The sequence below is a fragment of the Lactuca sativa genome, chromosome 5 (genome assembly GCF_002870075.4).
Source record: "Lactuca sativa cultivar Salinas chromosome 5, Lsat_Salinas_v11, whole genome shotgun sequence".
In the NCBI taxonomy this organism is placed as follows: Eukaryota; Viridiplantae; Streptophyta; class Magnoliopsida; order Asterales; family Asteraceae; genus Lactuca; species Lactuca sativa.
This window is the reverse complement of record NC_056627.2, coordinates 303,986,315-304,002,968: the sequence shown is the minus strand read 5'-3', so window position 1 is coordinate 304,002,968 and position 16,654 is coordinate 303,986,315. Positions and strand designations below refer to the sequence as shown.

The following is a 16,654-nucleotide window of genomic DNA, read 5'->3' as shown; positions in this document are numbered from 1 at the left end:
TTCCTTGATCATTCCTTTTGGTTCATGCATGAATAAAGTAGCTTAGAGTGCATTAGAAGCTGAAGATTTTTATATTGAGTCCTCCCTAACCATGAAAAGGCAAGGTTTTGAAAACCGGATAGGAGACTGAACCGATCGTCTTACCGGTTCGATGGTTCAGGTGGTCCAACCGGTCGGACCGGTCTCAAAAACCGGAAAAACCGGATGATGCATAATTATATTTAATTAAATAAAAAATACAAAAAACGAAAAAAATAAATATTTTTTAAAATTTCCGGTTTTGACCGGTTCAACCGGACCGGTTTTTACTGGTTCACATGAATACCGGTTTTTTAGCATTAAAGAACCGGATCCGCGACCGGTTCCCGGTTGAACCGGCCGGTCCGGTCCGGTTTTCAAAACATGGTGAAAAGGCTTAAAGCCAACAACTTTATGGATTAAGACATCGTACATTGGTCAGATATGTGGTTGGGTTGGTTGTCTTAATGGATTAAGACACTAACTTAGTGGAAATAGAGGCAAACGGAGTACGTCGGGCTTACTATTGGCTACGCACAACGTAGCTTAATACTTCCCTGATGAAAGCTGGCCCTGTTGTACACCCTGCGTAAAGATTGGTACACTCAGCGTACTCGTTGAGCGTTGGCTTTCGTTGGCTTTGACCTTTGGTCAATATTTAGGGTTTTTAGACCATGTGAAGGGTAAAATGGTCCTTTTACCCTTAGAAGGATTAGCCGTGGGATTTGGATTTGCAAGTGAGTTTTTGGACCTTAATTATTAATTAGAGTTAATTATTTTGTTATCTAGGCGGAGTGTAGATCCGAAAGTTCAGGTGCTAGATTTTCGTGTCGTAGTATCTGGTGAGTCTCCTCACTTACTCTTACCTACTTACTCTTACCTGGGTGTTAGGATAGCTGTACTTATGATAACCAACATGGTCTAGCTATTATGGTTATGTTATGCTATTTATATGTGACTGGGCCTGCTGATGCCTGATAGCTAACAGGGTTGCTGATAACCCATCGGGCGTGTTGTTAGCTCATTGGGACTGTTAATAGTTCTCAAGGTTGCTGATAACCCATAATTGTATATATATATATGTTGTGCTGTATGTGGTATCTTGGGGAACACGCTAAACTTCGTTGTCACGTCCCATTTTCACAACAAAAAATTTTCATTTTTATTTAAGGAAATCCTCCAAATTAGAAAAAAAATATTGAGAAAAGGTTTATTCCAAATACATTTATAATAATTTTAGAGTAATATTTAAAACGCGAAGTCTTCATTGCTGCTGATGAATGTGTACATTCACGCCTTCATCTTCCTGAGAAAACTGATGATACTTGTAACAATAAGCAACTGGGAAAGCACGGAGTTTAGTGAGTTTCTCCCAAAATATCCCATACGATAAAACATACAATCATGCATGTCGGGTCCAATCGACCATCAGGTTGGAATACCCCAGACCTAGTCAACCTCTGGTCTAGTCATCATTAGGATGGAATACCCCAGGTTGGAATGCCACTATACAAGCTTAGTGAGGCTGCCGATGAATGTGTATAATCACCCTCTAACTTACCCTATATTTCACTATAAATGGCCATTACGTGAAAGTTGATTTACAAGAATCACACCCAATGCTTATAGTTTTGCCAGTTTGAAGTGACAACATATTAGAATGTTTTACTAGATGAGAAATATTGTATAATGTTCGACTTAATGCATATATTCCACCGAATGCACCACTTAATAATTATAATATTCATGTAGTTGATGTTCTTGGTAATTAATAACATTAAAATTTGATAGTATTTGACAAAACAACTGTAAATGAAACTTGTTATTTTTATTTATTATTGATATGAAAAAAATATGATATTATGTTTTTAATTATTCGTGTTTTGTTGTTTATCCTTTAAGGTTAAATGAAAGAATTTGGACAAATCTCTATTCATGTTTGTTAGATTCATCTTAAAATACGACCGTTAAAAACAATTTTAAAATTGAAATATTATATAAAAATCCCTATAATAAAATTGAGACATTATACAAAATAAAAATGATTGTGTAATTATATAAAATAAACTTGATTATATAAGTATACAAAATAAAATTGAGATATTATATCACAATTCCTATAATAAAATATTTAATATTTGAAAATATAAACTAGAATTTTAGTATATCCTAGATGGTTATAAATAAAAATTTTAATAATTTCGTATATCTTTAGACCAATACTGTGAAAATTTAATATGTTATGATATCCTAGGGGTTTACTCGAAGTCAAAGTGGTTTTAAATCAGGTATCTTTAGATTCGCCTTAAAAACCATGAAGAAGAAGAATCGTTAGTTGGATACGCGAAATAAGGAAATAAAATATATTTACCGTTGCGCACATAAACCGCCTTTAGAAACCTACATATATCAGTAATCAATCTGCACTCCCTTCGATCGTTCTTCTCCAACAGCATTAGCAAGCTACCCATGATAAGTCTCTTCAAGTACCCATGTATGTCTGTATTTTGCATCTTTTAATTTTCTCTTCTGTCGATTGTCTTGTTTTTGATTCTTCTTTGACAGATTTTTTCCGAGGGTTTTCATTTTGAAAGGCTAACAGTTTCTTATACAGTTTTTTCCTACTTGAAAATTGGGGGTTTTTCCACTTCTTGGTTATCGATCAGTTTCTTGTTTTTCATCATGTTCTTCATTTTATGCATAGATAATCTTTAGAATCTTTTGGTTTTGTTTATTTGAAATAGTTTTTGATAGTCGATTGATCCTGCTCTTTAATCTTCTTAAGTTCATTGTTTGGGTTTCTTGGTCAATCATTAAGAACAAGAAGATAGAATGAATCAGAATAAATTTTTTGGGGGTTTTCCCCTTCTATCGTAGGGAGGGTTTGATGAATATTTCTGAAAATAGTTGAGAGATGTGTCTTGTTTCGTAATGCTTTGTTAGATGGCTTATCTGTTCCATATAAATATATTATTTTTTGAATTTGTTCATCTACAAACGTGTTTTCTTTCTGGGTTTCTCTAGATGAGCAATTCCAAGTTATTTTTATGTGCTTTGTTGTAGGAGTAGAAATAAAGGGATATCACATATATGTAAAAGTTATTTTTCTTCAATGATATAGGTTCAGTGATTATCTCCACTAACCTGTTTATTTTGTGGATATTATATATACCTTACAGGAGACAGATTGGAGGCTGACTAATGATGATGATTTTGAAGTATCTTTGTTTCCATATTGGTCTTTATGTGCATGTTTTCTCTCTTTTATTGCAGTGTAATGATTCTGTTCTTGAAATCTGAGATTATTAACAACCTTTTGATTGTGAATCTTAAGATCATCTCATTGAGTCATATTTTGTCTCTATTTTTACATGTTTCAGATCTAGATTATCTGTTTATAACAGTGTGTAATGAAGTCTAAATTATTAACTACTGATTTGAACTTAACTTCTCTTTCTTTTCCCTTATTATGCAAGCTTTTGTGTGGTAACCTTTTTATAGTTTCCAGTTAAATGTTTTTCCTTTTCGAGTTCTTTCTGTGTTGCTCATATATGTTTGTAGACTATTTTCACGTGTTTAGGTTATTAATTATCTTTATTTTGTTGGCTAAGCTTTTAATGTATTCTGTTGTTGTTTAAAAGATAAAGGGACATCAGTGTCACTTGTAGTTTTTACTAGTTTCCAGTTAAATGCTTATATGAATCATGAGTAGTGTGGTCAGGAATTTCTTTCTTTGATGCTATGGTTTTTTTTCCAACTGATTGTGTGTTCTACACTATTTAATTAGTACCATATTCATGCTATGGAATGTATATTTAGTGTTTCTTTTTGGCTTAATGGGTTAAGCACTTAATCTGGAGAGCTATATGACTGTTTCTATTTTGAATCTTATGATGACTAAATGTTTTTTACTCATATTTAGTTCTCATCAAGTCTTCATTCAGACCCTCGATTCATAGCAGTGAGTGTAGATTGTGTGCCTTTTGAATATTAATATTAAGAGCATCACATTCTTTTTCTACAGTTCCTATGGTGGCAACAAATGCATGTATGGATCCAAAGATTCAATTCTTTGTTTATCATATGTTGTTTTTCATCTGTCACTTGTCTTGTTCTTGGTTCTTCTTTGATGGGTTTATTTGAAGGGTTTTGATTTTTGAATGACAGAGGTTCCTTATACAATTCTTTCCAACTTGAAAATTAAGGTCATTGAGTTTCTTGGTTATCGGGTTCTTTTTTTTTTCGTCATGTTCTTCATTTTATACAGAGATATCAGTATGGCTTATATAACAAATATTTTTCTTTAATGATTATCTCCATTAACTTGTTTATTTTGTGGATATATACCTTACAGGATAACTAATGATGATGATTTTGAAGTATCATCTTTTCTATAATGGTCTTTATGTGTTTCCTTTTTTATTTTTTTGGTTTCTGGTTGAAAGTTGGGGAGTTCTCTTCCATTTTGGTGAGATGTTTTCTCAATGTGGATATTCCATTCAAGTAGGTGTCTGATTTCAGCTCTTTCTTTCTCTCTTTTATTGCAGTGCAATGATCCTGTTCTTAGAATCTAAGATCCTCTCATCTTTTTTTTTTCTTTTTTTTTTCTATAGTTGCTATGATGACACCAAATGTACATCTGTTTACTTAGATTCAGTTCTTTTCAATTCTTGCATGCTGGTAAATTACAATTGAGTTAGGTTGTCCTTTCTTATTAGTAAGTAACCTTTTGATTTGACCTTAAATTCACTTGTTTCCCTTCTTTTTTGGGTCTCTTTATAAGGTTTTATGTGCTCACCTTTTTTTTTTTTTTTGCAGTTGCTATAGAGGCCCCACCCAAAGTCAATGGATGTTTACTCAGAATCCATTCCTGTGATGGTGGTAAATTGCAATTAATTAAGCTTGTTTGCCTTTTCTTATTCACCTTCATATTCATACTCCTAGGCATCCTTCATATTCACAACATTCTGTGCTTGAAATCTATATCATCGACCTTTTGTTTGTAAATCTAAAGATTGATTATGTTCTTGTCAACTCTTGCACAGTGGTAAATTTCATTTTAGCTGGTTTGTCTTTTCTTTTTCACCTGAACTTTTTTTCACTTACTTAATGCACACATATTTACTCTGATTTGGTTCTTGTCAACTCATACATGATGTTAAATTGCAACTGAGATATCCCTTAAATCCATGTAAAATGACTATTTCACCCACATTTTTGTATTTTTACTAATTCTTCTGTACATGAACTCACAACAATGAACTTTGAATCAAATGGTCTTTTCTATCTTGCTCCTATTTGTTGGTTGAATCTTTCTAATCTCTAATGGTATGGGCTTTCCAGGCTATTTGCAGGAAGGACATTATGTTCAAAACAACTCGACTAATAGCCTGAATATGATGTCCCTCTTGTAGACTATTTTCATGTGTTTAGGTACCACTTTCAGGTATATATTATTCATCTTTTTATTTTGTTGGCTAAACTTTTAATTAATGTATGTATTCTGTTGTGGTTTGAAAGATAAAGGGATATATCAGTGTCACTTATATGAGTTTTACTTCTGTTCATAAATATTAATTCTCTGATTTGTAGTTTTTACTGTAATGAGGAAAAGTTCAACTCTGTCTAATTGTTCTGGTTTTCCTCGATGAGAAATGAAGGAGCTTTTTACATTGTTTAATTAAAAATGATATCATTAACCTTTTCCTTTTGATATTAATATTAAGATCATCTCATCTTTTTTCTACAGTTGTGATGATGCATGGTGACACAAAATGCATGTACGTTTACTCACTCAGATTCAGTTCTTGTCAACTCCTGTACGTTGCTAAGTTGCAATCTAGAGGGAAATTGTCAGAAAAGTCCCAATATTTTCGGAAAAGTTACATTTTAGTCCCAATTTATTTTTTTTGAACAGACAAGTCCCGGTTAGTTGATTTTACATGGTAATATGTCATTTCCTGTTAAAAGAAAAAAAGGACTTTTTTGTTAATTTGAGCCAAAATGAAATAATCGGGGCTTTTATGTTAAAAAAAATTAGGACTTAACTGTAACGTTTCCGTAAATATTGGGACTTTTCTGACAATTTCCCTCTAGATTATTAATCTTTTTGTTTATGAATCATAAGATCATATTAATGTCAAAATTTTCTACTCATATTTAGTTATTTGAAGCTATGGATATGGTGATTTTTCTGATGCTCTCTCTGTATGTGGATATATACCTTACAGGAGACAGATGGGAGTCTGACTAAATCTAATGAATTTAAAGCATCTTCTTTTCTATAATGGTCTTAATTTGTTTTGCTTTTTTGGGTTTCTGGTTGAAAGTTGTGGAGCACAAGCATGAGACTTCTCCTTCCATTATGGTGGGATATTTTCTCAATGTGGATGTGTCTGATTTCAGCTCTCTTTCTCTCCTTTATTGCAGTGTACTGATTCTGTTATTGAATCATAAGATCATCTGAGCTTTTTATATAGTTGCTATGATGACTAAATGCCGCTATGTTTTACTCATATTTACTTCTCATCAACTCTCTATTCGGACACTCGGTTCATAGCAGTGTCTGTAGATTATTCAAATTTTAGTTTTGAATCTTAAAATAGGTGGAAAAAGAAATATTAAATTAGGATTAGAACTTAAAAATTAATGTCTTCCAAAGTTAGAAGCTTTTTTTTTGTCTTCCGGAAAAAGATGTCAAAAAGATCTTTTTATATATCCTTTGTCTTCTGAAAAGCAAACAGTCTTTTTCACAAATGTCTTTCCTCCCGTAGACATAAGAGGTCAAAAAGAGCTTTTGGCAGAAAACAAACACCACTTTAGATTATATCAACCTTTTAGTTTTGAATCTTAGAATCATCTTATTCTTGTTCTACAGTTTCTATGGTGGCAACAAATGCATGTTTGTCCTTTCTTATTCACCTATTTTTCTTTCCATTATCTTCAGATGCCTGGGGTCTTTTTCTTTAGTTCATGACTTTTTTTTTCCCCCATTATTAACCTTTGTCCCATTTGTTTCACACATGTTTATCCTTGATTTTCTTTTAAATTAGTTTGTTTGTGTCTCATGTCAAGAGAGAGAGAGGGCTTATTTGAATGGCTTTACTATCCTATGTTAGTATATGTAATGAACTTTTACCATTCTATATAACTGAGAATAAATTTATGAAAGCTTAATTGATTATGAATCTTAAGATCGTCTCATCTTTTTTCTGTTGTTGATATGGTGGCACCAAATGTTTTATTCATAGTTTTTCTCTGGTTGTGGAATTAGCAATATCCCTCTTCTTTTAACCTAAATCAGTTATCTGTATGATCTCAGAGGAATCGACTACAGATTGTTAATATTGTTCATTTTACTCTGTTTGTGTGTATGTGTGCTTATAGTCTATGGATCAGGAACTGTAGGTTGCTTGATTATATGAAATATGAATATAATGGTGTTTATGTGAATGATGATTTGTGGGTTTACTCAAAGTGTGTATAAGGAGGTGCTTTAATCACTCCTGAAAGTCATGCTTTTAGCCCATTGCCTGATTGGTATGTTGATTTCAAGAATCTGTCTTTTTGTTTTAACTTTTTTTTCTCTAATAGGTTATTTCTAAGCTTCTCGTGAAGAATAATTTGATAGGAGCAACACAACTGGGGAGCACATACATGTTATTATGTATATAGCAAAAATGCAAGGTTGAGAGGTATTGATGTTTTTAATTATAAGAAATTTCTTTTGAATGGTAGTTTGATTTGAGTGATGTTTATATTTGTGGTTCAAGGTTTGGTTTGGGAATATCCCTCAATAGTTGGATTTGTAGGTAGGTAGGTAGACTTTATTGTCTTTTTTGTCCCACAAAATGATAAAGTTTTAACATCAAGATAAGTTTTCCCATATTTTAAAAACATTATTTTACCTCTTTTTTTACTATTAAAGTTTTTGATTTCCATATCTGGTATTCCATCTACATATGAATTTCTCAGTATAAAGGAATGTCTATACTTTTTAAAATGTAATTTTTTTAAATCTTAAAAGTCTTGACAAAACTACTATAGGTGGTAAGTCACATTTCATTAGTAGACTTGGATGAAGGAAACACTTGTTTATCTTATGATAAATGCAATAAATGACAATGTACTTTCATTGATTTGTTTATTATAGCATCAGTCTTCCTATTACAACATGGCACTTTGAAATACTTACCCAGTTATAGCAATATCTTACAAATACAAAACAATTTTTACTGTTATTAATTATAATAAGGCATATTTTTCAAAGTATAATGCCCTACTAAATAAGAAAAATATCAATCCTTTAATTGAAAATACAATGTTATGAACTTATAATCGAAGGTAAGATGCTACAATACACAAGTTCAATTCATGAAAGCATTTAGCTATTTGCTTGAACTGAACATTATTGTGTTTTTACTTACAGTCCTCTTCCTTTTGATCATTGATAATACTGATAATGAATTTCTTTTCCTCTCTTTGTTTCATGCGTTAATATGATCTTGAATTCCAGTTTTTGTTTCTTGTTATACAACCTTAATTAATGTGGTGTGGTTTAGGTTGTTTGCTCTTTCCTCTTCCTTTTGATCATTTATAATAAATAATAATACATCAGTCAGCATTGTTAGTTTTTATTCATTGTACCTCAAGAGTCAAGAGCAATGCAATTTTTCTTAAATATTCAGGAGGATATAATGCTAGAATTTAAGGGGCACAAATAGGTGACTTCTCTTCTCTTCTATTAATTGCAATTGAGATCTTTTTCCTTTTTTATTCACCTACTTCTCTTCCATCCTCTTGCGATTTCTTTAGTTAATGACTTTTTCTTTTATTAATCTTTTCATTATGAATCTTAATTATATCTAATTTATTTATACTTTTGCTATAGCGGAGGGAAATACACATATATGTGTTTACTGAAAGCCAGTTCTTTTCAACCTTTGCTTTTGTGGTAAATTGTTGTTTGTCCATTCTTATTATTTACCCCCCTTTATTCATGTTCATGTGCATCCTATCTTATAGATTTTACATTTTTTTTATAAAACTTTCAAATGTTTCCTTAAACATGTATCATATTTTACTATATCAAGTCATTTTCTTTTGAAAAATCAACCCAATTAAAGCATTGCACTATTCGCTTTTCGCATTTTAACTTTCAAAAAATTTCTTATTGAGGTATTTCACTTTTAAAAAATCTATAAATTCTTTTTTTGATTATTATTATGGTTTTGATGTATGTAATATGTTCATGGACTTCTTCTTTTTTTTCTCTAGATTATGCTATTTAGGTTTGGAGATAGAATTTAGGTTTTCTTGTCTGGAAACGAGTTTACTTTCTTTTTAATCTGAAAAATGTAATCAAGAATTTCAACAACTCTATTATTGATAACATAATGGAGCCTTTTTAGGTTGTTTTATTGTTGCTGAAGCAAAATCAAATAGCAGTGTAATTAACTTTTCCCTTTCTATTTTACAGCTTTTAAGTCCTTAATCTTATGCTAGTTTTAGTTAACTTTTCCCTTTCAAATAGCAGTGTAATTAACTTGTCCCTTTCGATTCCATGTTTGTTAATTTTAGTTTTTTTTTTTCATTGTACCTCAGGAGCAATGCAATTTTAATTTAGTATTCAGGAGATGATGCTAAAATTTAGGGGGCACAAACATGTGACTTACCTGCTCTCTCTGTTCATATCTCTATTCAGTGATATGTTTTTGCAATTATAAATTTATATTAATAAAACCTTATAAGACACTTAAATTACACAAATTTTATAACACTTGTTTTCGGATTGTTTTTCTTGCACTTTTTATCCTTTTTGGATTTGGTCTTTGGGCTTCATGCCGCCCATGTAAAATGACTATTTTGCCCACATTTTTTATATTTTTACTAACTCTGTACAAGAACTCATGCAATCACAACAATGGACAGAAACTCACAACCAATGACTTGTTTGAAGGAGGTCAAAGATCAGATGTTATGAAAGGTTTTAAAGCTCAAAGGTATGTAATTTTCCATTCAACAAAATTGAGAGTTATTTATCTGATGCAGAATTGATTATTTTAAAGGCCACAATAATTTAATTTTTGGGTTTGCCCATTACTGTTATTGATGAGGTGCCACCTAAGAGAACTGTAAACAAAATAAAAATCAACATTTAACATTTCCTGTTAGGTGAAAGAAGTAACTGTATGTTGAATATTAGAATATGACTATCCTACCTTTCATGTGCAGAAACATGATCATGTTTACAAATCATTATGTGGATATCTTGAACATGTGTAGAAATTAAAGAGCACAAGGGTATCAAGGAAGTCTATGATGAGGTAAACTTCTCTAAGCTTTTCTTTTCTTTGATGGTTCCATTTTTTATCCTTTCTATTATGAGTCTTAAGATCATATCACCTCGTTTTTATAACATCGTGCATTTTAGTTTTCTTTCAGTTACAACATTATAACTTTTAAATTTAGCCTGTCAAGGCATTTTACTTTTAAAAATCTATCGTATTTTTCAAAATGAGTTATTTTATTTTGACAAACTACCAATTCTTTATGATGACATTTACTATACTTTTTTGGAAAGTGAGGGTAATAGGTCATTTATTCTCATTCAGAAAGAAACATGCTTTATCTATACAGTATTTTTCTCCATACAAACCATTTCACCCATTCAGCCACTTTACCATGTCTGTATTTTTTAAATTTATTTGGATTTTGTTTATTGTTGATAACAGTCTTTTGGTGAACATGGAGATTGTTTAAGTTGTTGTAGAAGCAAATCCTAAAGAATGAACTTTTTCCTTTATTAGCTCTTTAATTTTGTTATGAATCTTAATATCACATCTTGTTTTTTTTGAAGGGTTTTGATTTTTGAATGTCAGAGGTTCCTTATATAATTCTTTCCAACTTGAAAATTAAGGTCATTGAGTTTCTTGGTTATCGGTTTCTTGTTTTTCATCATGTTCTTCATTTTATACAGAGATAATCTTTTAATTTTTTGGTTTTATTTATTTGTAATATATTTGCTACTCTCTATTCTTTTTAAGTTCATTGTTTGAGTTTCTTTGTCAATCATTTAGAATAAAGAAGATACATAATGAAACATAGTGATTTGATTTGAGTGATGTTTGTATTTGTGGTTCAAGGTTTGGTTTGGGAATATCCCTCAATAGTTGGATTTGTCATGAATTGTATTTGTAGGTGAACTTTATTGTCCCACAAAATGATAAAGTTTTAACATCAAGATAAGTTTCATAAAACCTATATAATAAGCCCATATTTTAAAAACATTATTTTACCTCTTTTTTTTACTATTAAAGTTTTTGATTTCCATATCTGGTATTCCATCTACATATGAGTTCCTCAATCTAAAGGAATGTCTATACTTATTAAAGTGTGTTTTTTTAACTCAAAAGTCTTGACAAAACTACTATGGCTATAAGTTTCATGGTGAAAACTGTTTCTTCTTTTGTTTCTTGTTATACAACCTTAATTAATGTGGTGTGGTTTAGGTTGTTTGCTCTTTCCTCTTCCTTTTGATTTTTAACCGTTCTATTAAGATCATATCACCTCGTTTTTAATAGTTTCTATGATGACTAAATGCATGTATGCTCTACTCATATTTAGTCTTCTCATCAACTCTTTATTCAGACACTCGATTCATAGCAGTGTATAGATTATTATATTAAACTTTTGATTTTTAAGCTTAAGAGCATCTCGTGAATGAATGGTGGAAAATTGCAATTGAGATAGATGGTTTTTTCCTTTCTTATTCACCTACTTGTCTTCCATCCTCTTGAGATGCTTGGGGTCTTTTTCTTTATTTAATGAAAATTTCCATTATTAACCTTTTCATTATGAATCTTAACAACATCTAATTTATTTATACAGAGTCTATAGTGGAGGAAAACACACATATATGCTCACTGAAAGTCAGTTCTTGTCAACTCATGCTTGCTGGTAAATTGCAGTTTGTCTGGTTTGTCCATTCTTATTTACCCTTATTTTATATATTTTACATTTTTTTTTCCTTCAAATTAATCTTCTTTAAATGGTTTATGATCCAATCCCATATTAATATATCTTCATTTGCTTAATAACCTTTTAGATTTGTTCACGAGTAAGCAAGCCCAAAAAATTTATCTTCAACCCATGTCTATGTATTTCATATAAGGCTTTTTGCTTTTAAAAATCTATCATATTTTTCAACATGAAGGCATTTTCTTTTGAAAAATCAAACCAAACATGACATCATATCTTCATTTTTTACATAATAAGCACACTTCCCTTTAAAAACTCAACCCATTTATAGCATTGCACTTTTTAGTTTTATTTGTGTTAAAACGTTGCAACTCTCAATGCATTTTACTTTGGAAAATATTCATCTTTTTCTATGGTTGCTATACCAAATGTACATCATCTGTTTACTTAGATTCAGTTCTTGTCAACTCTTGAATACTGGTAAATTACAATTCAGTTCTTGGAATTTAAGATTATAAGTAACCTTTTGATTTGACCTTGTTTTCCCTTCTTTTTTCGGGTCTCTCTATAAAGTTTTATGTGCTCACATATTTAATAGTTTTTACTAGTTTCCAGTTTATTATTTTCCCTTTTTGAGTTCTTTCCATGACCTTGTTTATGTTGTTATACATGAGCTATGCAGTAATATATCTGCCTTCTTATCTGGAGATGGAAATTGTTCACTTCTCTTGAATGTGTATCATTTTTCTCGAAATCTTGATTGTTAAACTTTTAATTATGAATGCTAAGATCATTTGTGCTTTTTTCTTCAATGCATGTGGAGTTTGTTCTTGTCGATTCATAAATGGTGTTAAATTGCAATTGAGATAGTTTGTTGTTTCTTATTCGCCCACTCTATTCATTTTACTTGCATCCTATCTATGAAGCAGTGCATTGAACTTTTATCATTTTGCATTTAGGAATTTTTATTAATAACCTCATTGTTAGTGTTTGATAACATCTCATTGTTTTTCAAACAGTTTTTTTTTCTTCAGTCCAATTGATTATGAAGCTTGATAACAACTCATCGTTTTTCTGTGGTTATAAATTATTAACCTTTTGATTCTGAATCATGTATGTTTACTCATGTTGAGTTCTTGTTAACTCTTGCATTGTGTTATCCTATCTATTCCATATTAATATATTTTCATTTGTTTAATAACCTTTTGGATTTGTTCATTAGGAAAGGTAGCCCAAGTGTGTGTTCTTCAACCTTAGGAATCCTATCTAGTTATGTACCTATGGTGGAACCTAATAATACATGCATTCATGTTTACTTTGATTTGGTTCTTTTCAACTCATTTGTGGTGCAAAATTGCAATTGAGATGTTTGTTGGTTGTTTCTTATTCGTATTATTTGCCCAGTCTATGATAGCATTGCAAATGAATTTTTTCCATTTTGCACTTGAAATATATATTATTTCATAACTCATCTTTATCTTTTATAATTACTTTTTTATAACTTTTATTCTTATTATATAGTGGGTATCCTTAGCATGTTTATTACATTTTGCTTCTAGTTAATACATTTTACTTGTTTATCTGTTAAATGTGTTGTCCTTATAGAGTTCTTAAGGGGGTAGTAGATGGGGAACTACATGATATTTTGATCTAGAAAATCATAGAAATAACTATTCTATTACTCCACTGTTTTCAAAGTGATACATTGGCATTTTACTTTTAAAAATCTATCGAATTTTTCATTATTAAGGCATTTTTTTTTTTGAAAAATCTACCTAGAAACAATAGCATTGTACTTTCTTTTTTATATAATAAGCATATTTCCCTGTAAAAAATGATCCCACTTGTATCATTGCACGTTACAGTTTTATTTGTGTTAAAAACATTGTAACTTTCAAGTATTTTCTTCTCTAAGGCATTTTATTTTGAAAATCATATCATTTTTTTCTTATCAAGGCATTTTACTTTGAAAATTCAACCAATTTATCTTTATGTACTTTGTTGTTGGGGTAGAAATTTAATAAGGGGATAAATGGGTATCACATTTATTTTTATCTCCATTAACTTGTCTATTTTGTGGATATATATACGGAAGAGAGGAGTTAGGTTTTGATTGTTAGAGAAGTCATTTCGTTGGGAGAGATCTGAATGATAGAAGTTGTAATGTAATTTTTTGTGTTGTAGATCTAAAGTAGAGCATATAAATATAAGAGTATTCACCTTTTGATTATAAATCTAAAGATTGCCTCATGCTCATATATTATTATATTCCTGTCAACTCTTGCATGGTGGTAAATTAATTGCAAGTGAGCTGGATCTTTTTTCAACTCTTGGATGATGGTAAATTGTATCCTATCTATTTATAGAAATGTAATAAATTATGTTATTGAAATCTTCTTAATTAATTGTTAAACTTTTGATTATGAATCCTAAGATCATATGAACTCTTTCCTACAATTGCTATTGTGGCATCTAATGCATCTATAGTATATGTATACTCACATTCATTTCTATGCATGATGGTATGTATGTATATTCAGTATTTGCCTTCTTATTTTGGAGATAATATAAGTTGTTTATATATCTCTTGTTAATGTTTTTTGGTAATGATGAAGTCTACCTCTTATAGTGACTTTCTTTTGGTTTTCCGTTTAATTTTTTGGTGAAGCAAAAAAAGCACCTGTAATGAACTTTCACCATTCTATGATTGAAAGAGTTCTTGTCAGATTAGTTATTTTTCAACTATCACACATTTTCGTTAGTTGATTGATGATATTCACCAAAGTGCTAATTACTTGTAATTTATTATAATTTTCTTTTTGGGTTTCTCTAGACAAAACTTGTATTCCAATGCTTCCTATCTGTTTATAGCAGTGTAATGGAATCTAAATTATTAACTACTGATTTGAACTTAAGTTCACTTTTTTTTCCCTCTAGTTTTTACTAGTTTTCAGTTAAATGTTTTTTCCTTTTTGAGTTCTGGTAAACTCATGGTTTTTTTTACATGCAGGATTTTTTTGGTACTCCTAGTCATTATATCTATTTATAGCAATGTTATGAACTTTCTTCATTTTCCAATTGAGCATTTATAGATTCTTAAACTTTCATCTTTTTTCTGCAGTTGCCACAGAGGCCCCAAAGTCCATGCATGTTTACTCAGATTCCACTCTTGTCAACTCTTGCATGCATCCTGCATATTTAAATCATTCTAATCAACTTTCACCATTCTGTGCTTCATATCTATATCATATTATCAACCTTTTAATTGTAAATCTAAACATATTGCCTCATGCACAGGTTTGGTTATCTTCTTGTCAACTCTTGCAATTGAGCTTTTTGTCTTTTTTTTTTCCACCTATCTTTAGGCATCCGATCTGTTTATAACAGACTAGTGCAGTTTCACCATTATGTTATTGAAACTTTTAATTTTGGATCATCGTATGAGTTTATCATTTTGCACTTAATGCATGTATATTTACTCTTATGTGTTTTGCTTTTTTGGGTTTGTGGTTGAAAGTTGTGGAGCACAAGCATGAGAGTTCTCTTCCATTTTGGTGAGATGATTTCTCTCTTTTATTGCAGTGTAATGATTCTGTAAGTCAGTTTTATGGCGAAGCAGCCAAAATGTAGTAATGTTGTGAACTTTCATGATTCTATATTTTAATTATATATACCTTTTGTACAGATCCTAAGATAGTTACATTGTTTTTCTACAGGAGAAGGAAAGCTTTGTGAATTATCCTGATGTAGTAAGTTTAATAATATATAGTAAGGGTATCTTGGTCATAAGTTCTTAGTAAGTCAGTTTTATTCAAACAGTAAGGGTATCTTTCCATCGTCTTTAGATGCCTGGGGTCTTATTTTAATTATTTATTTCATTATTAACCTTTGTCCCATTTGTTTCACACATGTTTATCCTTGATTTTCTTTTAAATTAGTTTGTTTGTGTCTCATGTCAAGAGAGAGAGAGAGAGGGCTTATTTGAATGGCTTTACTATCCTATGTTAGTATATGTAATGAACTTTTACCATTCTATATATACTGAGAATAAATTTATAAAAGCTTAATTGATTATGAATCTTAAGATCATCTCATCTTTTTTCTGTTGTTGATATGGTGGCACCAAATGTTTTATTCATATTCATAGCTCCATGAACCATTTGAGCCATACTTTTTCTCTGGTTGTGGAATTAGCAATTTCCCTCTTCTTTTAACCTAACTTAAGACTTGTACTCTAAATTTTTAAGAACCATCTAAATCAGTGCACTGTATAATCTCAGAGGAATCGACTACAGATTGTTAATATTGTTCATTTTACTCTGTTTGTGTGTATGTGTGCTTATAGTCTATGGATCAGGAACTGTAGGTTACTTGATTATATGAAATATGAATATAATGGTGTTTATGTGAATGATGATTTGTGGGTTTACTCAAAGTGTGTATAAGGAGGTGCTTTAATGACTCCTGAAAGTCATGCTTTTAGCCCATTGCCTGATTGGTATGTTGAATTTCAAGAATCTGTCTTTTTGTTTTAACTTTTTTTTTTTTCTCTAATAGGTTATTTGTAAGCTTCTCATGAAAAATAATTTGATAGGAGCAACACACTGGGGAGCACATGTTATTATGTATATAGCAAAAATGCAAGGTTCATTTATAT

At 30.6% G+C, this 16,654-nt stretch overlaps 1 long non-coding RNA gene across 4 annotated transcripts; it reads left to right on the top strand.

Moving 5' to 3' along the window:
- The first annotated feature begins 2,285 nt into the window (after nt 1–2,285).
- LOC128134270 (uncharacterized) lies at nt 2,286–16,610 on the top strand. 4 transcript variants are annotated; one of them, XR_008232621.1, is made up of 6 exons: nt 2,286–2,512; nt 4,837–4,899; nt 5,362–5,464; nt 5,768–5,798; nt 6,249–6,385; nt 16,555–16,607. It is a non-coding gene; the product is annotated as an uncharacterized LOC128134270 (long non-coding RNA). The 4 variants fall into 4 exon arrangements; XR_008232622.1 differs by lacking the exons at nt 2,286–2,512; nt 16,555–16,607 and adding exons at nt 2,723–4,521; nt 4,632–4,735 and having other exon boundaries at nt 6,249–8,221; XR_008232624.1 differs by lacking the exon at nt 6,249–6,385 and having other exon boundaries at nt 16,555–16,610.
- Nucleotides 16,611–16,654: the final 44 nt, after the last annotated feature.